The 23,749-nt window shown below is 39.9% G+C and overlaps 1 protein-coding gene across 10 annotated transcripts in view; it reads right to left on the bottom strand.

The window, feature by feature from the left end:
* The window catches only part of PPARG (peroxisome proliferator activated receptor gamma), a 179,661-nt gene that overhangs the window by 127,069 nt on the left and 28,843 nt on the right, over window positions 1-23,749 (bottom strand). Inside the window, exons 1-2 of one of the 10 annotated variants that reach the window (XM_058437276.1) lie at window positions 18,985-19,115; window positions 16,750-16,919 (exon numbers count right to left, since the gene is read on the bottom strand). The exons of 1 other annotated variant lie outside the window; for it this stretch is intronic. The gene's annotated coding sequence lies outside the window, so the exon portion shown is untranslated. Of the gene's footprint in view, window positions 1-2,172; window positions 2,274-6,417; window positions 6,532-10,224; window positions 10,256-16,749; window positions 16,920-18,984; window positions 19,377-19,635; window positions 19,757-20,099; window positions 20,246-20,398; window positions 22,574-23,749 lie in introns of those variants that run through there. 8 more of the 10 variants (XM_058437273.1, XM_058437277.1, XM_058437274.1 and 5 more) reach the window with 8 other exon arrangements.

The raw sequence follows: 23,749 nt of genomic DNA, 5'->3' as shown, positions 1-23,749 counted from the left end.
TTTGATATTTTGCCCATCCTCCACTATTAGATCTGTCTCTTTTCTTTTCTTGGCTCCTTGAAATCAGTTTCTTTCTTTTTTTTTTTTTTTTTTTTGAGACAGGGTCTTGCTCTGTCACCCAGGCTGGAGTACAGTGGTGTGATCATGGTTTACTGTAGCCTCAACCACCCAGGCTCAAGTGATGCTCTCATCTCGGCCTCCCAAGTAGCTGGGACTACATGTGTGCGCCACCACACCTGGCTAATTTTTCATTTTTTGTAGAGTCGAGATCTCCTTATGTTGTCCATGCTGATCTCTAACCAGCCTTGGCCTCCCAAAGTGCTGGGATTACAGATGTGAGTCACTGTGCACGGCCTCCTATTATCCTACCATATGATGACTATTTTAGTCCCTTTTCCTAGTACCCCTTCTTTCTGAGATTTTCTGTTTTGTGTTCTCCAAGTTTCTTCTTGGCCTTCATCTCTTCTTTATATTCTTGTCCTCAGCACTGTGACTCACAAACACATCTACTTGCTTACAGCTCCCAAATCTATCTCTAAACACAACTCCTCTCTTGAGAGTTCCAAGAACAATTCAACACCTAATTGGACAACTCCTCATTCTCTGCAAAATTAAAAGAAATTCCCTTCTTTACCGGGGTCTTTCAAAATACATTAAAGAAAATTCAGCTTATAATCACAAAACAACCCTTCTCATATACTCCTTCCCTTTAATTTCCCCTTAATTCTCTTTAATTTTCCTTTAAGTGTTTTCATACACCATGCTCTCCAAACTGTCTCCTTCACCAAAGGCCGTCCTACCTACACACAGTCTTTATTCCCAGCCCAGGAATTTCACAATCTCTTCCTCTTCCTCTCATTCCCAGCACTTTGTTATGTATATCAACCCAAATCTTCTGCTTTTTGTGACTAGTTCCTTTCTACTCATTCTCTAATTCTTTTTCATAAAAATATAGGACTGACCTTGTAAGATCAACTTTTTTAAGAGTAGGAGAAGGGATTATTGTACTGTCAAATCACAATTCTCTTTGGTAGGTTGGGGGAGGTGGAAGTATGTGAACACTCACAAATGACTAATTTTTGTCCCATGCAAGTAAATACATGGATCTGCCCCCTAACCCCACCATAGCTGACTGATTCAATTAGAGGCCAGAGACAAGATGAGCCGTTTACATTCCTCTCCGGATTTTTACAACACTGACAAAATTTGCTATATTCAATTGACCTTTGTATCCTAAGACAAAATAAAATGTCTTTATTTAGATTAAGAGGAATTTAAGAAAGAGAGAGATAGAGAAAAAAAAAAAGAATTTCCTAACAGTGGTTGATTTTTAAGTGATGATGAAGTTACTAAATATAAAGATTTGGTGATCTAATTTACCTTGTCATAAGCAACAACAGGTACTTTCAAGTTGCTTACTACTTACAAGACACATAAGCTGATTTGCAGTGAATTAACATAACTAAGAGTTTAAATTTAATCCACTGTTACATGTGAATATGGTTACACTTGTATAGGTCTAATTGTTAAATGCGGAATAGTGGTGGTGGTGGTGATGGGATGTGGACATCTCATTCCCTGGAAGGCCAAATACTTGCAAAGTAGGCTCCTGTGCATGACAGGGTGGCTGGGTTCAGATTGTCTGGGTTCAAATCCTAGTTGTTATCACCTGGCAGGTTATTTTACCTCTCTGTTCCTGTTTCTTCATCTGACTTTAATACTGTATATCAGGGGTTCCCCACCCCAGGGCCGTGAAGCAGTAGCAGTCCATGGCCTGTTAGGAACCGGGCCACATGGCAGGGGATGAGTGATGGGCGAGTGAACATTACTGCCTGAGCTCCGCCTCCTGTCAGATCAGCAGCAGCCTTAGATTCTCAAAGGAGTGCAAACCCTATTGTGAACTGTGCACGTGAGGGATCTGTGTTGCATGCTTCTTATGAGAATCTAACTAATGCCTGATGATCTAAGGTGGAACAGTTTCATCCTGAAACCATTTCCCCCTGCCACCAGTCTGTTGAAAAACTGTCTTCCATGAAACCAGTCCCTGGTGCCAAAAAGGTGGGGGACTGCTGGTGTACATAGCTGTTGAAAGAATAAAGTGAGATAATGTATATAATGTGCTTAAAACAGAGCCTGATATACAATAAGCATTCAACAAATATTAATTATTACCATCAAGAGCTAGATGACTTCTTTGGTGCTTGAGTTAATTATGGAGTAATCATTTAGAAGGATAGTTAAATCACATTTTGGTTCAAGATTTAAACTGCAGAATGGTCTAAAGGTAGAGAGAATGGAGAGAAAACGTTCTCTAAGCACGAAATTCTATGGTTACATTTATAAATTGATTGTAAACTAAGTTACCTTAATGAGTAATATTAGTCCAAAAAGTTATGGTGGCTACTTGGGATTAGGAGGTAGAACGACACTATAGATTTGAAATATTAAGCAACAATTATTTGGTGGCTGGGCGCAGTGGCTCAAGCCTGTAATCCCAGCACTTTGGGAGGCCGAGGCGGGCAGATCACGAGGTCAGGAGATCGAGACCATCCTGGCTAACACGGTGAAACCCCGTCTCTACTAAAAATACAAAAAAAAAATTAGCCGGGCGTGTTGGCGGGCGCCTGTAGTCCCAGCTACTCGGAGAGGCTGAGGCAGGAGAATGGCGTGAACCCAGGAGGCGGAGCTTGCAGTGAGCCGAGATCGCGCCACTGCACTCCAGCCTGGGGGACAGAGAAAGACTCCGTCTCAAAAAACAAAACAAAACAAAACAAAAAAACAATTATTTGTTGAGCATCTGCTATTTGTTAGCAGTGTTCTAGACAATAAAGATACAGAATTAACAAAACAAATACTCCAGCTCTTGTATGACTGCATATATGAAAGTGTAATAAAAAATTAGATGCTGAAGACATCTGCTATGTCTGCATTTGGTAAAAAGACAGAAACCAAGGTTGTTAAAGACAATTAGGAGTTATTCAACAAGCCATTATGCTTACAAAAATTTATGAGTCAAAGTCTACTGACTTCCTTCTACCAATTTGAAGATTAGTGATTCAATACTTTAAAAAAATCAATCAAAACCCATTTATAAGTGACATCCAACTTTATTTCGTCTCACAAAGAGCAACATAACATTTTGTTAATGTTAAATTCAGAATAAAAAATCCCTATTTGATCATGTGTTTAGTAGATAAAAATATACTTCACTTCCACATTACAGTCAGAGACAACCAAAGGCAGAGACAGTAGGAATTGGGAAAGAGAGGAAAGGAAGCAGAAATTCAGAAGGAGAGAAACAGAGACAGAAAAAGAAGGAAAACAGAAAACATAGGGAACACCAGGAACGAAAAAGGGGAGAAGGATAGAGGGAACAAGAACAAGAGCTAGTGCCACAATTGAGGGGAAAAGAGGAGGAAAGAGAAGAAGAAAGGAAGGAAAGAAGATAGAAGAGAATAAAGGCTCAGACATTCCGATTAGTCAGAGGCAGTAACTTTTCCATGTTCAAGCTCAGCTATTTACTTTGGGTATCAGTATCAGAGAGAGTCGTCATTAGTTGTCAAATATTAAGAAATTAAGGAGCCACCAAAATTACTCAGCCAAAAAGTTTTCCCATTGTTATTACATATAAATGCGACTTTAAAGAAACCATCTTTGCTTCTCTCTGTATTCACGTTTTCCTTTGCTCATACTATTTTTCCATTTGAAATATTTTCTCCGCCCTCACCTCACATTCATTCAACAATATTCAATAAATATTTATTGGGTAACTACTGTGTAATACCAGGCACATGTGAAATTTTTACATACATCTTAATGAAAAGTATATGCTGTTTTAACAATACACAATGAAAATTGGCTATTTTAACAAAATATTCTACTAGACTTGAAGTGAAACAAATTTTTTTCTTCTGCAGCTAACGTTTTTCTTCACCTCATACCATAAGCATTAAAATCATCCTCATGAAAATAATGTCCTTTATTTGAGTTAAAAACATTCTAGAACTTCCCCCAAAATATAGTAAGGCTATCACTCCTATAGGAGTCTACGTCCTCCACATCCTCTAAAGTGCGATTAACCTGTGATCATTCTAGCTGTTAAACAGAACAGTTTGACATTTGCAGTAACTAGCCACATAAGTTGAACAATAAAAGTTATTTCACCCAATTAAAATGGCATCCCAAAGACATCCTCAAGTGGGTAGTCACGCCTGGTCTTGTTCAACCACAACATGACATCACAGGGGCAAGAACGAATGATTTACAGGTCAGCAGCTCGACTGCAATTTATGTAACTCACTTCTGCAGAAATTTGCATGACTTGTGACACACATCACGTGAAAGAGGAACTTACTATAAATATTAAAGTTGGATATAAGTGAATGTCTGAGAAGGCATTAGAGAATAGTACTTGCTTTAAAAAGAATTGTGGAACTAACTGTACAGATAAGTTCAAAATTGAATCTGCATGTAAATTTAGGTAACTGTAATTCCAAGTGCTAATAGAAACAGACAGAAACTTAGTATATGTACTGATGTTCCAACACAGCCAATTATGAAGAAAACATGTTCTACTAAGTTCATATTAGAGAACAGGGAATCATGGCACCTTAGAGTTACACAAAACCTTATAAGTCACTTACTCCATTTCTCCCACCAAAGCAAGACTTCTTGAGAGATGATTCAAACTCTGCATGAATATGTCCAATGACAAAGCACTCACTTTCCCACAAATCATCCTTTCCCACTGTGGGACAGCTGTAGTTATTAGAATGCGTTCCTTATGCTGAGATGAACTAGACCTCCCTTTAATTACTAGCAATCCTTTGACAAAGAAGGACTATTTATGTGACAGTGAGCTCCACAAGGGAAAGTGCCAGTCCATCTTGCCTACTGCTCTGGTCCCAGTGTCTAGCACAAGGGGTGGGACACTGTAAACGTGCCATAAAATGACTGCCTGGCCGGGCACAGTGGCTCACATCTGTAATCCCAGCACTTTGGGAGGCTGAGGCGGGCAGATCACTTGAGGTCAGGAGTTCGAAACCAGCCTGGCCAATATGGCAAAACCCCGTCTCTACTAAAAATACTTTAAAAAACTAGCCGGGTGTGGTGGTGCATGCCTGTAATCCCAGCTACTCAGGAGGGTAAGGCAGGAGAATCGCTTGAACCCAGGAGGCGGAGGTTTCAGTGAGTCAAGATCGTGCCACTGCACTCTAGCCTGGGTGACAGAGTGAGACTCCATCTCCAAAAAAAAAAAGACTGCCCTACAGGAGTCAGTCATCAACTCCACTCATTCACCCTTTAGGGCAGTGGTCTTCTAACTCTGGGATGAAGGAAGTTTTCTTGTCTTACACCCATTGTGGATATTGCTATGAAATGCAAAATCATGTGCTTGAATATCATAATAATATTAAAATTTTAAAGGCTTACCCTCAAATCTATCCTTACTGTGTGCCAGGTCTGTAACTAACACTTGTGGGGCAGCATCAAGCCATGGACCACACTTTGAGCATCATTCGCTGCTTCAGAGCATCATCCACATCTGCCCTTCCACTTCACTCTTACAGGCCCATCTCATGGTATGTCCAGATTTTGCAGCAGCCTCCTGACTGCTTTCCCTGCATGCTACTGCCAAATCAATCTTCTGATTCAATCATCTCACCCCTCTTCTTACGATCTGGAATCTCCCCGCTCCTGAGATAAAACCCACACTCCTTCTCCTGCATTCCAGACCCTTTATCATCTGGCCTAAAATCTACACTTCCAACCATGTTTCTCACTACTCACATCCACGCACTCTCCACTTCAAACTGGTTAATCTCTGCAAACCTTCCCTTAACTCTATGCTGATTTGCTATTCCAGGCTTTGTTTTCTTATACTGGAAATTATTTTCTCTTTTGGTTACCTCAAACCAGGAACTTTTTTTTTCTTAATTTGAGGTAAAATTCACAATTCAAAATGTATTTATGAAGTGTACAATCCAATGGTATTTAGTAATTCTTAAAGCTGTGCAATCATCACCTCTGTGTAGTTCCAAAACATGTTCATCACCTCCAGAGGAAATCCTGTACCCATTAAGCAGTCACTCCCCCTTTCCTTTCTCTTCAGTCCCTGGCAACTCATCTGCTTCCTATCTCTATGGATGTACCTACTCGGGATATTTTGTACAAATGGAATCATCCTTTAATTCCCTTCTTGTTTCATTTTCTGTATTGTTTTTAGTATTTTTCGTGAGGCTATCCTGTCAATCCGAGCTTCCGAAGTTTAGTTCAATTCCCACTTTCTCTAAGAGGCTTTACCTGGCTGTGCCCTCCACTCTACACTGATCTTAGCCTTCTCTGAATTTCCGTAGCATTTGTTTTCTCCCTTTACTTATTTTAGCCCTTAATCACATACTGCTGTGAATTGTTAGTTACCTGTTTCAACATTACCCCTTCTTGGCTCACGCAGATGATAAGCTCCTAGCTACAGAAGCTCTGGTATCTCCTTTGTTCCTAGAACCAACTTGAACACATGTGCAACTCTTGTGTCTGGCAAGACATGAAGGAATAATAAATCAAGAAAACTGAACTCTAGATGATGAATAAGAGAAAGCCTCAAACCTGTTTCAGTTCTTTATCCTTCCTTATATTATCTTCTCTTGGTAAGAGAAGCATCTGCTTGTGTCTAGCAGGGCACTTCTTTGCCCTAGTAGCTGAACAGGTGTGGTTGCAGGAGGAGAATGGCAGGTTGCCCAAGGGTGGAGAGCATGGAAGTTCCTTGCATTGATCTTTAGTGAGCAGACTCCTACCTTCATTCTACACTCACAGATGAAGGCCTACCAAGAAGAGTGGATGTCCAGAGATGTCACAAGGTCCATCTATTTGCTTTGCTTGTATATGTAAAGCAGTTTCTCTGGTATTTTGAAATTGCTCATTAACACATATCTACCTTATAGAAGGAGATTAACTGTTAAATAATTGTGATGATAATACTTGTGATTCATATATGAACTAGCTGAGCAACTGAATTAAATTACATATTATAAACAAATGAGGCCAAATCTTGATAGTGTTTTATCTAACATTCAACGAACGAAGTTTAAGAAGAGAACCAGTTTTATTTTATGCATGAGTAGTAAGTCTGAATAACATTTTGTATTGGGCATTATTGTAAATTTTTCTCCAACTGTGGTACTAAGCAGAGTTTGTTACAGTTGCCATTGAAAGTCTCCAAACAAGAATGCAAAACAATGCTCTGGCCCTTAGGCCATTAAAAAACCTGTTCTTCTGACCAGAACAACTACAACGTCCAACATAGAATGTTGAAGTCTATAATTAACATTTTTCCCTTTCATATCCCATTTTGCCTGCTCTGGAATAACAACATGGAAATTTCTCCTGGCATTAGTTTCATATCATTATGTATCATAAAAACAATACATAAAATAGGAATTAATATTTTAAAGAGTAGTTTAGGAAATTCCCTAAGATTGTGGAGAATCCTATACAAGTGATATTGAAAAAGCACACACTTGTCCTCAAAATAAAATCAAGTTGAAAAGTATTAAAAAGTGTATATAGTGCACTCAGTTTGGCTGGGAATTAAGGAAGGTATACAGTGCACAGCAAGGTAAAGAGAATGAGAACTACTATACACATTCTTATCCTCTAGGAACTAACAATTTTGCTTGGTACATGGAATTTTCCCATGAAAATTATAAGACATGACAGCAAATAATCAGCAAATATGTGTAACACAGAACATGGAATATATCAGATTCCATTTCAGAGTACATCTGCCTTCTAATTATGTTTTACTTAGGCTGATATTAATATTAGTTTGCATTTTCTGAATTCAAAAGCTGGTTTCACCTCCTTTAAGAATAAAAAAAAAAAAAAAAGCTGGGACCAGGATAAATATTTCATACACAAGTTATATGACAAAGAAAGTCAACCTGACATTTAAAACTTTAATGTTCACGATAAAAAGAAATTAACTGTGGCTGTATTGTGCTTGGTTAGGATCAAAGATCATACAGCAGGCTAAGTCGAATACACAGCATGAATTACATGAATGGCTTAAAGACACAACCATGGCAATGCGCTGTGTTCAATCACTGAGTCATTTTCTCAGCTTTTATTGAGCCGTGGTAATTTGTGTGCCCAGTGCCAGATACTGCTATATCTCACCATTTTATAAGGTCATGTTCATAGGTGGGCAGGTTTAACGAGTGGTCATTTGGTAAATGTTTGTAGAGCCAAACAAATTAACTCTGGTGAAATTTGCAAAATGTGAAGGTTTTGGTTACATCTGTATTGAGTTACACTGTAACATTTCATGGCCCTGTATATATGAAAGAATTAATTCTATTTAACTTTATATAAAGTCCATCAAAATTGATTTTCCTTATCATTTTTTCCCAAAAAATTCATGTGGTTCAGAATTTATTTCTAAGTGGTCAATATGATATCTTCTGTCAACTTGAAAACAGAACTGAAATAGTAAACAATTTGTGAATACAGAAATTGAAAATAGCTAAAGTAAGTAATTTGATCAAAATAATTTGGTCGTTTAAAATAGGATCTGGGTCTCCTTTTATGCAAATATTATATTCTAAGCTTGTAAAAGTTTGTAACGGCCTTTTAAAGAGAAAGTAGCCAACTTTACCTCCCAAGAAAAAAAGTTTTTTTTTTTATGTTAATGGAACATTCTCCATGAACTTTGTTTTACATTTTGTTAGGGGTAAATAATTTTTTTAAATTAATTGATTTATTTATAAATTAAATTCACTTGAATAGTTAACCACTTAAATCTACTGTGAAAACATTATAAAAATAAATAATCCTTTTGCAAAGTGAATAATCCTTTTGTCATTTGGATTTTCAAGGAAAGTAATAACTTATTAGCAAAGGATTCATTCTTACCTCCTTTGAAATAACTTCATTAGTGAGACAGAAATAAATTATAAATATATTATGCATAATATACAACATAGAATACATGCAATATAACCTAAGATAATAGGATAGTAAGAGAGCTAGGAAAAAATATTCAAGGACACAGATTTTCTTCCCCATACACTATACCAAACTCAGAGAGAGCCACCTGAGTCCATGGTGCCTAGCAATGCCATCTAGTTACAAGGCACAGGCCCATTCAATCCCTCTTAGTCACCGTCATTCCCACTGAAAAATGTTCTCGTTAAATCTAGATAACAATAATTGTAAACCCAAGGAGGAATGGAATTTGTCTGTTCATTGCTTTATCCTCCTTATCTGAAACAGCTTTTGGCACAAAGTAGGGACTCAATAGACATTTGTTGAATAAATCTTCATTTAAAAAAAGCTTCGGGCTGGGCACGTGGCTCACGCCTATAATCCCAGCACCTTGGGAGGCAGAGGCCAGAGGACTGCTTGGGCCTACAAGTTCGAGACCAGCCTGGCAATATGGCAAACCCCTGTTTCTACAAAAAATATAAAAATTAGCTGGGTGTAGTGGCTCACACCTGTAGTCCCAGCTACTCGGGAGGCTGAGGTGGGAGGATCACTTAAGCCCAGGAAGTTGAGGCTGCAGTGAGCCATGATGGCACCACTGCACTCCAGCCTGGGTGACAGAGTGAGACCCTGTCTCAATAAACAAATAAATAAAATACAAAAACAAAAATAAAAAGCATCAATCTCAGTAGATCTATTCTCTAAGGTATCATCACATCAAGTTTGTTTTACCCATAAACACATTCTAAGATCTATAAACTAAATATTGTTAGCTGAAGTTTGTCTTGGCTTATCATTAAGGATGAAATCATCCCAAACTGGGGAGGCATACAGAATAAATATTTACAACACTGATATAAAATTTCTAAAAAGCTTTTAAAACTTTAAGATAAAGATTATTCTAGGTAGGACATGCCACAAGTTTCACAAAAGAAGTCCCAAAGAAAGTGACAAGAAAAATGTAATCTGTAACCGCTGTCAAAGGCAAAACCACTTAACTTTCTCCTTTGGGATTTCTAGAACAATGCAACAGAAAAGATGAAAAAAGAATTCATTCAAAGGCTATTACTGTGAGTGTGTGTGTGTGTGTGTGTGTGTCTATACATAAATATATATAACTTTCACAATGTTCACACTGATTTTGGGAAACCTCTACTCGCTTGCTATTTTACATTTCTTTTTATTTTTAAAATTATTATCACAAATTATATCAAGGGCTTATAATGACCATTTGTAACAGAAATTTACCTTTGTGTGCATCTGCATCAGCTGCTATTTATGATAATAAGTGCAACATTCTGTCAGGAGCGGGAAAACTGGGTAACTCTATCATGAGGTCATTCAATTTTAGAAAAAAAGGAACATAATAGAAAAAAATTAGAAAAAAAATCAAGAGAGAAGGGCTTTAAAAGAAAGTAACTCTGGAAACTATTTTTTAAAAGCTCTATTTGCCAGCATATGCTAAAGATCAAGTAGATCACGGACCCAAACAAATCAACAAAATTAAACCTTATGTATGGCTGAGAACATTAAGAGGCCATAACCGAGATGGGTTTCTATTCCCCATGCCAAATAGAGACTAGGCAAGTAAAACGTACAGGGAAGTCCAATATGTGAAATAAAATTTAATATAAAATAAATTTTGGGTATAATACGAAAAAAATCATGTATTGTCTTGATCTTTACTGATCAGAAGCACAGACACACCAAAAAGAAAAAAAAGCTATAAATGTATGCTTTTAATTATAAAAGTAATTTTATATTACTGAATAAACTTTGGGAAAGAGAGAAAAATATAAAAACAAAAAGCCCTCCATATCTCACTACTTCAATATAACTATTATCACTTTTGTATATTCTCTTCCAGACTTTTTCATATACATACATTTTTGTAAGGTTCCAATCAATAGTTCACATACATTTTTTATCCTACTTTTTAAATATTCTTCAGAGTCGTGAGCAGTTTCTAAATTGTCATTATAATTGTATAATATTTTACCTATTGATTATACCATAACTTACTTAAATATTTCCCTACTGTTGGATATTTAAGTTACTTCCAAATATGGGTTCTTATAACAATGCTTTTATGAAACTGTTTGTGTATACGGCTTTTCCTATATCCTCCAGCCCTTTGGAAAAAGTCCCAAAAGTTACAAAACATTGCCCAATGCTTTCTAAGTAACCTGAACTAAATCTTAGTGACATCAGATATATGAGTGTAAATCTCTTCAATCCTTGAAATTATAGAATTTTAAAATAAAAAAAACTATTATCAACAATCACTAGGAAGGGAATATTTTCTACTATTATTAAACTGGAATTGAGGTTTACAAATCCGTATCTTGTAAATCTGTTTAACATGAACCAGTCCTCTAGGGCCGATCATCCTCTGTGATTTTATAAAATCCAGTCTTTGAAGCTGTAGTCTTTGACGCGGAGACTGGGGATTCCTAAGCAGCCATGCTAAGCTAAAAAGAACCAGTGTTGCAAGGTCTAATTAGTGAGCCGGCTAGCCTCTTGACAAAAGCTTATTGACAACACCACTGAGCTTTTCTAAGTAATAAATGATAGGCCAATGGGGATAGTTTTATAGGATGGTTCCAAGAGATCCTATGAATGGAGAGGGATAGGGCAAAGAACTTAACCATAAGCAAGGGTAAGGCCTACTAGAAATCATCCAAAGCACACTGACAAATGGGCCCCACTCTATCAGGTGGGGTGCAAGAATCATCTTGGACCAAGAGTTCCCAAACAGCATATAAAGCAGAGTCCCTAAAACACAGATTGCTAGGCCCACCCCAGGTCTGGGACGGGGTCCAAGAAACTGCATTTCTAACAAGCTGCTAGAGGATGCTCACGATCCCAGGACCACATTTTAAGAACCACTGCCTTAGACTAATTCTTTATTCTTTTTTTTTTTTTTTGAGACAAAGTCTTGCTCTGTTGCCCAGGCTAGAGTGCAGTGGCACAATCTTCTCGGCTCACTGTAACCTCCACCTACCGGGTTCAAGTGATTCTCCTGTCTCAGTCACCCCAGTAGCTGGGATTAAAGGTGTGTGCCACCACACCCAGTTAATTTTTATATTTATAGTGGAGACGGGGTTCTGCCATGTTGGCCAGGCTGGTCGCAAACTCTTGGCCTCAAGTGATCTGCCTACCTCCCAAAGTGCTGGGATTACAGGTGTGCACCACCACAACCAGCTCTTTCTTCTTTCTAAAACATTTAAGTGCCTACTACGCATTGTGCTATATGCTGGAATAGAATCCAGTCAGTACCTGCCTTCAAGAAACTGGTATCTAGATTTTTGCAGACATCAAACTGCTCTAGTCCTAAAAGTCACCAAATTTGAGCCTTCTTCGCCAGGCACAGTGGCTCACGCCTATAATCCCAGCACTTTGGGAGGCCGAGGTGGATCTCCTGAGGTCAGGAGTTCAAGACCAGACTGGCCAACATGGTGAAACCCCGTCTCTAATAAAAATACAAAAAATTAGCTAGGCGTGGTGGTGGGCGCCTGTAATCCCAGCTACTCGGGAGGCTGAGGCAGGAGGATCGCTTGAACCTGGGAGGCGGAGGTTGCAGTGAGCCAAGATGGTGCCATTGCACTCCAACCTGGGCAACAAGAGCGAAACTCCGTCTCAAAAAAAAAAAATTTTTTTTTGAACCTTCTTGAAAACAAACTGTAAAAATGCATGATATTGTTTTTAAATAAAATCAGGATATTTCTAATCAGTTCCAAATTCTTTAGGAAAACATGTAGTAATCCTATATTGCCAAATGCCTGGGTATTTTCTTCACTCTTCTGGATTATACTCGACATATGCCAATGATTTTTGAAGTTTCTACTTCATTTATATTGACATCATTCTTATGTTTGTTCTCCTTTATAAACTTTATCCACCATATAAACCAGAAGAAAGAATTTATATAGGTGCTTTTCTAGATGCAGTCAAAAGCTTGTTTACACAGGTAATTATCAACTGACGGAAAGAATAACATCTAGTAAGGAACACTTTGGGATTCTCTGTTTTAGATTCACAGACTTTAGCAAGACTTTGTAAAAAATGCATGACGAGTACGCAATGTGATTAGTCATGAGGCACGAGGGTAGCCCATACCTAACTGCTAAATACCACCTATTAGCTGATTCACAGAATTATGACCTTGCTTTTGAGGTGGCTACTAAGTTTCTGTTTCTAACAGAGATGTACTGGCTTGCCATACTATTTTCAGCAAAAATAAAATTAAGTATGTATAATAATTATTATTATTATTTTGAGACAGAGTTTCACTCTTATTGCCCAGGCTGGAGTGCAATGGTGTGATCTCGGCTCACCACAACCTCCGCCTCCTGGGTTCAAGCAATTTTCCTGCCTCAGCCTCTTGAGTAGCTGGGATTAAAGGCATGTGCCACCATGCCCAGCTAATTTGTATTTTTAGTAGAAGCGGGGTTTCTCCATGTTGGTTAGGTTGGTCTCGAACTCCCGACCTCAGGTGATCCACCTGCCTCTGCCTCTCAAAGTGCTGGGATTACAGGCGTGAGCCACCGTGACTGGCTGAATGTATGATATTTTATGATCTGTGGATCTGCCAAAGGATTAAGCATTATTTATACTACTTTGGCACATTATTTTCTGAAGTGATTGAAAAGTTCCTCTCATTTCAATCTATTAGGAAGCTACTTTTAAAGCCTGGAAGAGTTGACTCATGAAGAGACCACATAATTTGTCTAACATCACAGAGGAAATACAAGATATAATGAAGTGATAATATTCAGATATTTAATTACATTAAGATAATACTAGCTCATAACTTGAACTGTGATAACATTTCTTAGGTTAATTGATGTTTCAGAATAACTGTTTTGAGGTCAAAAATGGTTCAAGGAAGATCTGCGACTTGTCTTGAGTAAAATAAAAAAAAAATGATGGGTAAATATATCTTTTCCTATCACTGCTTTTCCAAATGGTTATTTTCCTATTTTGTTTCACAGTGTCTGGCTTATGAGGAAACTGGGACATGCATTAACTTTATTTTTCCCTCTCCTAACCCCCTCTTTCAAACTCCAAATCTGTTTTCTACTCCTTAAAGGCCTTGTTTTCAGGTAGCAAGGAAACAAGCAACTAGCCTTTCACATTTTTGCTGATAGTGGTTTAGTGAACTAACCCTGCTAGGAACTTTGGCATTTTAAAAGTAGACCCAAAACTTTCAAATTCAAAGACATTTTAAATTTCAATTCAAAGACATTCAAATTCAAAGACATTTTAAGAGGTGAATGACAGCCAGAGGGGTTGTGGTCAAGGTTAGGAAGTTCCTTCCGGAACTTTGTCATTGCACTCGAACAGTTTGACAGTTATGTTTCTCCACTGCCCTCGATATAAAGGAAAATTTATTCCTTAAACATACAGGATGAAAAAGTAACCTCCTTCCATTCCCTTGCCCAAATTATCTTCTTTAGTATAGAGCCAGAGAGAACAACAGTGCTAGGTGGCAAACTGAGATGTCCTATGATGTCACCAAGAAGCAGGGTAAATTCTTAGAAATCAACCTTATATTTTAAGACTATACACAGTAATCATGCAACCTGCTGATTGTGGGAGTTGAGCATATACAGATCTGGTACATTCCTACTCAGGGTATTTCCCTATTTCTCTACCTCCCTCATATCTACCTTCTCCTTATCTGTGGCAAACTGTGAAGGACTTCTCACCCCACGTTTATGCTAATCTGAACTCTTCTCAGAAGGTCAGATAATCTGTCTCAATACGTCTTATCCACACATTATAATCCTCCCAGATGAGTCCACAAATTAAAGTGGTGTTTTTTTTTTAATAGTGACATAGTTAAAACCAAGCAATGAATTTATTTTCTAAAATCAATGAAGTGGAATAAAAATGCTTCCTAAACAGATATTGAATCCAACTGAACTGAACTTACACAATCTAGTTTAAATCCTGACTGGAAGGTTTAAAACCTCCACTTACTTCAATTCCTTTATTATCTAAAAAATCGCAGTAGGAAAAAAAATTCACGGCACTGTCCCACAAAAGATTTTCCAGTTGAGAACAGCCTGGCCACTGGAACAGCTGAAGGTATGGCAATGACTCTGAGAAAGCCTACACTGTAGGGATTAAGGCAGTGGAAGATAACACGGCTCCCCACTCCCCGACAGGGACATTAGCCCACCTACACGCACCAGCGTGAGCCTTTCTTTGCCTTCGCCTCCGCATCCTTTTAGTGAAGTCCCTACTTGGGCTCTGTAGCTCCACACTGCAGTGGGCAGAGCGGCTTGCCAGTCCACTGTGCAGTTTGGGGCCCAGAGAGGATGGGAGAAGTCCTCTCCAACAATCCTCAGCCCCAAGGCCCACACACACAAGCCTCTTCACCCCATCACCCCGTGTGCTGTTACCAGTAACTTCCCATCACCAAGACACTGCTTGCAGAGGCCTCCTCTTTGGCATATTCAGTCCAAGTCCCTTACTTTCTTAAGTAGGAGACACTTCGCAACAATATGTATCAACAATTCACATGAAGAATTTAAAATTTATTATTTGGATGCTGCACAGTTAATTGTATGTTTTTCCACTTACTCCCTACTAGCAAATAGGTGGGTTATTAGGAGACATCTGAACCTTTCAAGCCACTAAAACACTATTTTTTGGTGAGTGCTTGTTGAAAGAGACCCATTTTTATTGATAAGCACAAGTCACTATTTAGTCTTTTAAGTTCTGACACTAAACTGTCTTCTAATCTGATGGATCCTAGGCCTCATCATAAAATGAACTTGCTCCTGGGGAATATACATTAAGAATTCACAAGGTGTGCCATAAAAATATGCAAAGACTAGAGCTTTATCAAATAAAAGCACACAATCTGTGCCTTCTAGATGCATCGGATGTATAATATTAACATAAGAGGGGCTACACAGGACTCGCAAAGCTGGAATAAAAATAATGACTATGCTGATTTTTGTCCAAAGTCATCAGGGAATGGAAAATACAATTTTAAATTGAATGATAATAAAATATTCCCAGAAACAGTTTATAAATTCATCACCACATGAGAAGCATCATCTTCAATCTTAACAATCTCAAAGTTATTGAGGTTTGAACTACGGTGAACTATTAACATTGGTAAAAAAGTTAGCTATGACATAGATATTCATGAAGGTTCTTTTCAGAATATCAGCTCAATTAAATTCAGGGTCACGGTCATATCATTTAAAGCACATGGGTTTGCTCATAAAGCCTTAAAATCATAGCAAAAAAGCAAGCAATAATAACTGCAAGACTTTCCCCGTTTCAAAGGTGACGAAATTGAGAGAAAGGATAAGAGACTTGCCTAAGCTATAATAATTGAAACAGTTGAAAATGTAAACAGTCATACTCTGAATGAAATTATCGGTATTAAAATATTGATGTGTATTTATTGTTGAAGAGAAATTTTAAAAATATGTAAATCTGTTTTTACAAAATAATTTAAGCATATACTATTATTGGTGACAGATACTATCTAAACATCTACAAAAGTTTTCCCCAAAACATGGCCTATTGTATTTGAATAGATTTTCTCCCAAGAACCTACTTTAAGTGCGTTAAATAAAATTTAAAACATGACATTTTAGTTAAATAACAGCTTTAAAACATATACTATATTACTCCCCCAATCTACCTCTGTATTTTGAGAAAACGCAAACAGTAAGTAAGAACTTCCAAGAAGATTTCAAATAATCTTAAATCTAAATTTTTGATTTAGAACGCTATGAAACTAACCGAAGTTGATACGCTGGGGATATCTACACTTGCAAGATGGTTATTCACAACTCTTACTATTCTTTTGTGGAGTCACATTAGATCCGTTTCAAAGGACCTTTGTAAGCAATTAAAATCACTGCGCTTTTTGTTGCTTTGGGATGTTGAGAGAGAGTAAGCAAAGTGGAGATCTACCAGGAAAAATAAGCAAGTTAGAAATTCAGTTGTGGGGGGAGCATAGGTTTACGCTTACAGACTAGTGACTTCACCAAGTTTTCTCTATTAGTGAGTTTTTAAAAATTCTCTACAGCTAATATTTATTTAGTGGAATCCTATGAGACCAAAAACTTCTTCCAGTACATTTGCCACACCTAATGACATATTGTATTTCCAAGTCCAAGTGACAATGAATCCAGAAGAAAGACACCCACAATTAGAATGACCAACTCTGTCCTATGCATTGGGAATATATAGATGCTAGGAAAGAAGGGAAAGTGTGGGCCAGAATGTGCGAAACATTCAGAAAATATCATTTTAACATATTTTCCTACTTCATGAAAGCCTCTTGTTATTAATAACGATTTTATAACCTGAAAACTAAATGAAATGTATTATTAATACTTGTATATGTTCCATGGTTGTGCCTTTTACACAGCTTTCATGCGAATAATTATCTTGATAATTAAGGTTAGTGGCAAACATCCTTATTGTCAGACAATTACAGAAGAAAAAAGTATTTGTTTATATTTATATAACACTGATTAAAAACAATTTACTATGACCATTAGTAATCCACTTCTAATTCATATTCCTCATGTCACACCTTTTCTCTTGTATACATTTTAAATGTCATAGGAATTTAGAAATATTGCAATTTTTTAAAGCATAATCTAGAAATTTTTAAAAAGTAGTTCTGAAACATATGAAAAAATGAACATTTAGGAAACTAGTCCTTCAAAGAAAATATTATATTTTATCATTAAAAATATCAATCGCAAAAATATTTTCAAAGCACTTAAGTTCAATAAAGAATATGATGCCGGTGGACATTTTAGTTTTAATTTTAAAAAGAAATTATATTTTTTTAATGTAAAGGAATGAGAAAACAACATGTAAAAAGTCTTCAGCCTGGGATTCTACAAAACTTTATACCTCACTGATGCCATATGGTTTGACAGAAGTTATTGTTTAAGAGCTAAAAACAAACTTGTAAATATGAAAAAAGTTTTTGATTTTTAAAAAAACCATCATTAGTGTTTCTTTTTTCCTTCAAGTGAGTTTTAAAAGATTGAGATGGCCACCAGTTGATTCAAAGATCTTTTAAGACATACTTATTAGCAAGTTAACTATCAAATATCATGTAATTTAAATCAGGGAGAAAAATTATGTTCAGTATACAAGAAGACAAAAATGGATAGTTCTGTAATACACTTCACTTTTTGGCTGAGACATTACCTTTGAAGTTTCGTATATTAAAGTGAATATTCAAACACACTTTATTTGATTCCAAATAAAGTGTATTTGATTTCAAAGTGAATCTGATTGAAAATATACCACATAAAATTTACTTTAAAACTTGAACAGAATGTTTTGATATATTACTCCAAATGCTAACTGGTAGCATCTATGAGTGTTTTCTGTCAAACGTCCCTAAGAGTGAAAGGTATTTCTTTAAGAGAAAAGGTTTTCTAAATCATCTAGCACCATCAGTTGGTTCTGTTCTCAGTCAGCAATAGATCGCTTAGCTATAGACAGAAAGACCGCCATAAAACACCTGAAACCTGTCGAAGATTTGCTCAGGTCCTTTTAAAGAGTAAGTTATCCGTTGTTCTCTTAGTAACTCCAGTTAACAATTTGTCTCACGAATAACAGAAACAGTTGGGGTTAAAATAACGTACTTCAAAATCAGAGGTTTTCCAGGAATAGGTATTATACAACTCAGTTTATCATTGTCTGGTTTTATATCCAAATGATAATTTACACAAATAAACTTTCTATTTTGTCCCTAATCTCGCAAGGAAAAGAAGAAAAATTTCAGTTTCTTCATGGCAGACGACTATTTTTGACTTGATTTCTTTTATAACAATGACACTATTTTTACAACCGTTAGCCTAAGACCCAAGTGAATTGGATTCTTCTTATAAAACAAGAGCACTGCAAAAAAAAAATGATATAAGGATAATATAATAATTTTGCAAATTTCGGACCTATCACCAACACATTCCAACAAAATGCAATGAGAGTGAGCCAACTCACCTAAGGAAAGGGAATTAGGCAGAATGCAGAAATGCAGACTTCTGGTCACCAGCAGAGGTAAAGGCCTCTTCCTTACCTACCGCTGACCTTATATAAAAGCCGCAGCTGGGTTACTCCCCGTTTCTGACTCCTTACCTTAGGCTCCTCCCTAAACACCGAGGCGTAAAGCACCACGACTACACACACCCACCTTCCACCAAGGGACCTGAGATTTCTGTTACCCTCTGCTGCCTCTACCCCCCTCAGTCAGGCTCCCAAGAGGAGTGGTCAGCGCCTGGCACGTGCAGGAGCCCACAACGCAGCGACTTCGCCTTTCCAGCCCGCCGGGGTGCGGCTGGGGTCCAGGCTGCGCGCTCCATCCGCGGAGGCACGGAGGAACCCAGTCCCCGTCCCCAGCCCCTCCGCCGGGCGCCTCAGGGCCAGCACAACGCGTCAGGGCACGGGGCCTGGCCAGCCACAAGCGCGCCCCTCGCTGAACGGTCCCCCGGTCCCCACGCGGCGGTCGCCCCTCGGCTCTGGACCGCGAACGGGACCTCCTCCTCAGCAGGGGTGCCGCGCGGCCTCAGAACGGACGCACGCGGATCTTCGCTTCCCCGGGTCCAGACACCCTGCTCCAAAGTTCCCCTGGAGCGGCTCCCGACGCCTGCGCACCTCCGCCGGGGACGCGGAGGTCCCCATGTCCCCGGCTCCGCGCCCACCCGGCGCTCTCCCGAGGGGGGCTGTCCTGGAAGCCGAGACTCACCGGCTCGCATCCACTCGAGTCGGTACCGGCCGCGGCTCTCTGTCCCCGCGCCTCGCGCGCTGCCCGCGCCCTCCGCCCCTAGTGCGCGCTCCGATAGACGCGAACCTCAGCCCGGGTGCCCTCAGCCGGAGACCCCTTCACCCGGTCACCCGTGACCCGCCCGCCCGCGACCCGTCAGTCCGGGTCCTCCCAGACCATGACCCTGCCTCAGCCCGGGACCCCTCAGCCGAGACCCCCTTCTCCCCAGCTCTCATCCGTCTGGGACCCCGTCAGTTCCCGTTCCCTCGGCCCCGGCCCTCCGCGCCCCCTCCCTGAGCACTCCGCGCCCCGCCGGCAGTCGGGTCCCGAGCGCCGCGGGCACCCGGACTCTGACCTGCGGCCACGGCGGCGTGGCGCCCCTCTCCGGTGTCCCCGAGGCCGACCCAAGCGCCCCAGGCGGCGGCTGCGGCTCGGGCTCGGGCTCCGAGTGCGGTGGGCCCCGCCTGCCCGCGGCGGAGCCGGGTCGGGCCGAGCCGGGCCCAGCGCGGGCCGGCTGGGGTGGGGGCGGGGGCGGCGGCCTCGGCGCGCGGCTGGGAGGGAGCGGCCGGGGCTCGGCTGCCGCCCGCGCACAGTAGGGCCCGCGGCGGGAGCCACCGGCTTTCCCGCGTCCACTCTCTGCCCCGCGGCAGCTACCTGGTGTCGTTTGCTCCTCGCCACCACCGCTGGGAGGCGGCCCAGAGAGGGTCCCATTTCCGAGGAGGGATCCGAACTTCAGGGGGATGCCCCCGGCCAGGGCCGGTCTGGGGAGAGCCGAGGTGTGGGTCTCCCTCTCGGCCAGAGTGGCTTGCCCTTCACACGGCGGTCGGCCAGGCTGTCTTCCCAAGATGTTCTTTCCAGTGACATTTTAAAAGAAAATTTAATTAAAGCATATTTCGGGTCCCTTGGTTTTCTCTTCTGATCCGGTGGTACTGCACACTTTCAGAGTTCCTTGCATTTGTTAAGTTACATGGTTATTAACAAGTCACTGAGTTTTAATCATGAAAAACATTTCTTAAACTCCTTAACAGAATTTCTTAAAATTCTTAGCAGTGTTTCTGACACCGAGGGACTCAGACAACATGGGTGGGGACGGAGTGGGGACGTGAGGCATGAGAAACAGTTTCTCATGTGTTGGGTAGACAGTGACCTTTTCTTTTCCTGCCACGCTGTCCATCATGACCTGTCCAAAGTGGGTTGGCAGGTGCGCGTTCAGAAAGCCGCTGGTCTCCTGGACTTGAGGCCCCTCTTTCCCTTTTTCCAGTCTCATTTCTGGAGCATCCTGTTCTGGGCCTGATCCTCTTTGGGGAGGCAGCGATGCCTGAGGCCCCCCACTTCAGGAAGCTTATGGACTATATGCTGGGGTGCTCTGCATTTCTTCCTAGCTTCATTGTGGTTATTGCCCCTCTGGTACAGAAGGTCCTCGTTTGTGGTTGAAGCAAATTTTGCGAGGATGGGTATCACAAGGGAAAAGATTCAGAGCTTAAATCAACAGACTCATGTCCTTCCTCCACAGCCCTAAGATAAGAAGCTGAGAGCCACAGATCTTACAGGGACTGACCACCGAAAGACCATTTATTGGCCTGTGATTTAGGTAGTCACGTTGACGCGGATCCGCAGTCTCCACTCAGGCGGAAGTGCTGCGTGCGTCCTACTTCTTGTTCATTCCAGAGTTCCAACCTGCTTTTTTTTTTTCTTTCTTCCTTTCTTTTTCTTTTCTTTCTTTCTTCTTTTTATGAGACAGGGTGTTGCTGTGTCGCCCAGGCTGGAGTGCCGTGGCGCAATCACGGCTCACTTCAGCCCGACTTCCTGGGCTCAAGGAATCTTCCCACTCCAGGCTCCCAAGTAGCTGGGACTACAGGTGCACACCACCATGCCTGGCTAATTTTTTTCTAATTTTTATTTTTAGTAGAGACTGTGTCTTGATATGTTGCCTAGACTAGTCTGAAACTCCTGGGCTCAAGTGATCCTCCTGCCTCAGCTTCCCAAAGTGCTGGGATTACAGGCACCAGCCACTGTGCCCAGCCTGCTTTTTAAAATTACGGTTTCATTGAGGAATAATTAATATAATCTAAAATGTAAATACCATACAAGTAAAATGTACAGTTCAGGCCGGGTATGGCAGCTTACGCCTGTAATCCCAGCACTTTGGGAGGCCGAGGCAGGTGGATCACTTGAGGCCGGGAGTTCAAGACCAGCCTGGCCAACACGGTGAAACTCCGTCTCTACTAAGAAATACAAAAATTAGCTGGGCGTGGTGGCACGTGCCTGTAATCTCAGCTACTCGGGAGGCTGAGGCAGTAGAATAGCTTGAACCTGGGAGGCAGAGGTTACAAGCCAAGATTGCGCCACTGCACATCAGCCTGGGCACCAGAGCAAGACTCCATCTAAAAAATAAATAAATAAAATGTACAATTCAATGAGTTTTAGTTTATTGACAGAGCTGTGCCATCATCACCAAATCTACCCTTAGAACATTTTCATCACTCCAAAAAGGAACCTCCTCTCCATTAACAGTCATTCCACCAACTCTAGGTAGAGATATTATTTTTCTATAGATTTACCTATTCTGGACAATTCATATAAATAGAATCATAGAATATGAAGTCCTTTGTGACTTTCTTCTTTCACTTAGCATAGTATTTGTGAGGCTCATCCATGTTATAGCTTATATTAATATTTCATTCCTTTTTATGGTCAATATTCCATTATACATGTATACCACATTTTGTTTATTCATCCCATGAATTGATGAATATTTAGGTTGTTTCTACTTTTATGGGCTATTATGAATAATGCTGCTGTGAGCATTCATGTACAAGGTTACTTGTGGACATATATTTTTATTTCTCTTGAGTATATACCTAGGGACAGAATTGCAGGATCATAAGGTAACTCGGTGTTTTTGAGGAACTGCCAGTCTGTTTTCCAAAGTGGGCACACTATTTTACAATTCCACCAGCAATGTGTCAGGGTTCCAGTTTTTCCACATCCTTGTCAACACTTGTTATAGTCTTTTTTATTTTAGCCAACCTAAAGGGTATGAAGTGATACCTCATGGGGTTTTGTTTGTTTGTTTGTTTTGAGACAAGGTATTGCTCTCTCACCCAGGCTGGAGTGCAGTGGTGCAATCATAGTTCACTGCAGCCTCGAATTCCTGGGCTAAAGCAATCCTCCCACCTCAGCCTCCCAAGTAGCTGGGACAACAGGTGCATGCCACCACACCAGCTAATTTTTGTATTCTTTTGTAGAGATGGGATCTCACTATGTTGCCCGAGCTGGTGTCTCATGGTTTTGATTTGCATTGCCCTGGTGACTATCCTGTTGAGCATCTTTTCATGTGTTCATTAGCCATTTATCTTTTTTGAAGAAAGTCTACTTAAATCCTTTCCCTGTTTTTAAATTGGATTATTTTTCTTTCTATTGTTGAGTTGTAAGAGTTATTTATTTACATATTCTATATCCAAGTCTCTTATCAGATACATGGTTTGCCAATATATTATCCCAGGCTGTAAGTTGTCTTTTTACATTTTAAAATATTTATTTATTTATTTATTTATTTATTTAAAGACGAGGTCTTGCTATGTTGCCTAGGCTGGTCTTGAACTTTAGGGCTCAAGTGATCCTCCTGCCTCAGCCTCCTGAATAGCTGGAATTACAGGCAGATGCCACCATGCTTGGTTCTTTTTACTTTCTTGATGTTGTCATTTGAGTTTTTAAATTTGATGAAGTCCAGTTTACCTGTTTTTAATTTTGGAGTCATATCAGTGACTAACCCAAAGTCATGAAATTTGCTCCTAATATTTATTTTAAGAGTTTTATAGGTTTAGTTCTTACCTTTAGGTTTTAAATTCATGTTGAGTTAAATTTTGTATATGATGTGAGATGGGGGCCAATCTGTTTTTTGGTCGGAAAATTCCCATAATTCAATAACAGTGACTAAGGGGAACCCCACAACAGTGAATTCATAAGTGGTGCAAAACTTTAGAGTTGAGCTGAATATTTTCT

This window comes from Hylobates moloch, unplaced genomic scaffold (genome assembly GCF_009828535.3).
Source record: "Hylobates moloch isolate HMO894 unplaced genomic scaffold, HMol_V3 SCAFFOLD_4, whole genome shotgun sequence".
NCBI classification, from domain to species: domain Eukaryota; kingdom Metazoa; phylum Chordata; class Mammalia; order Primates; family Hylobatidae; genus Hylobates; species Hylobates moloch.
This window is presented reverse-complemented; position numbering and strand designations above follow the sequence as displayed.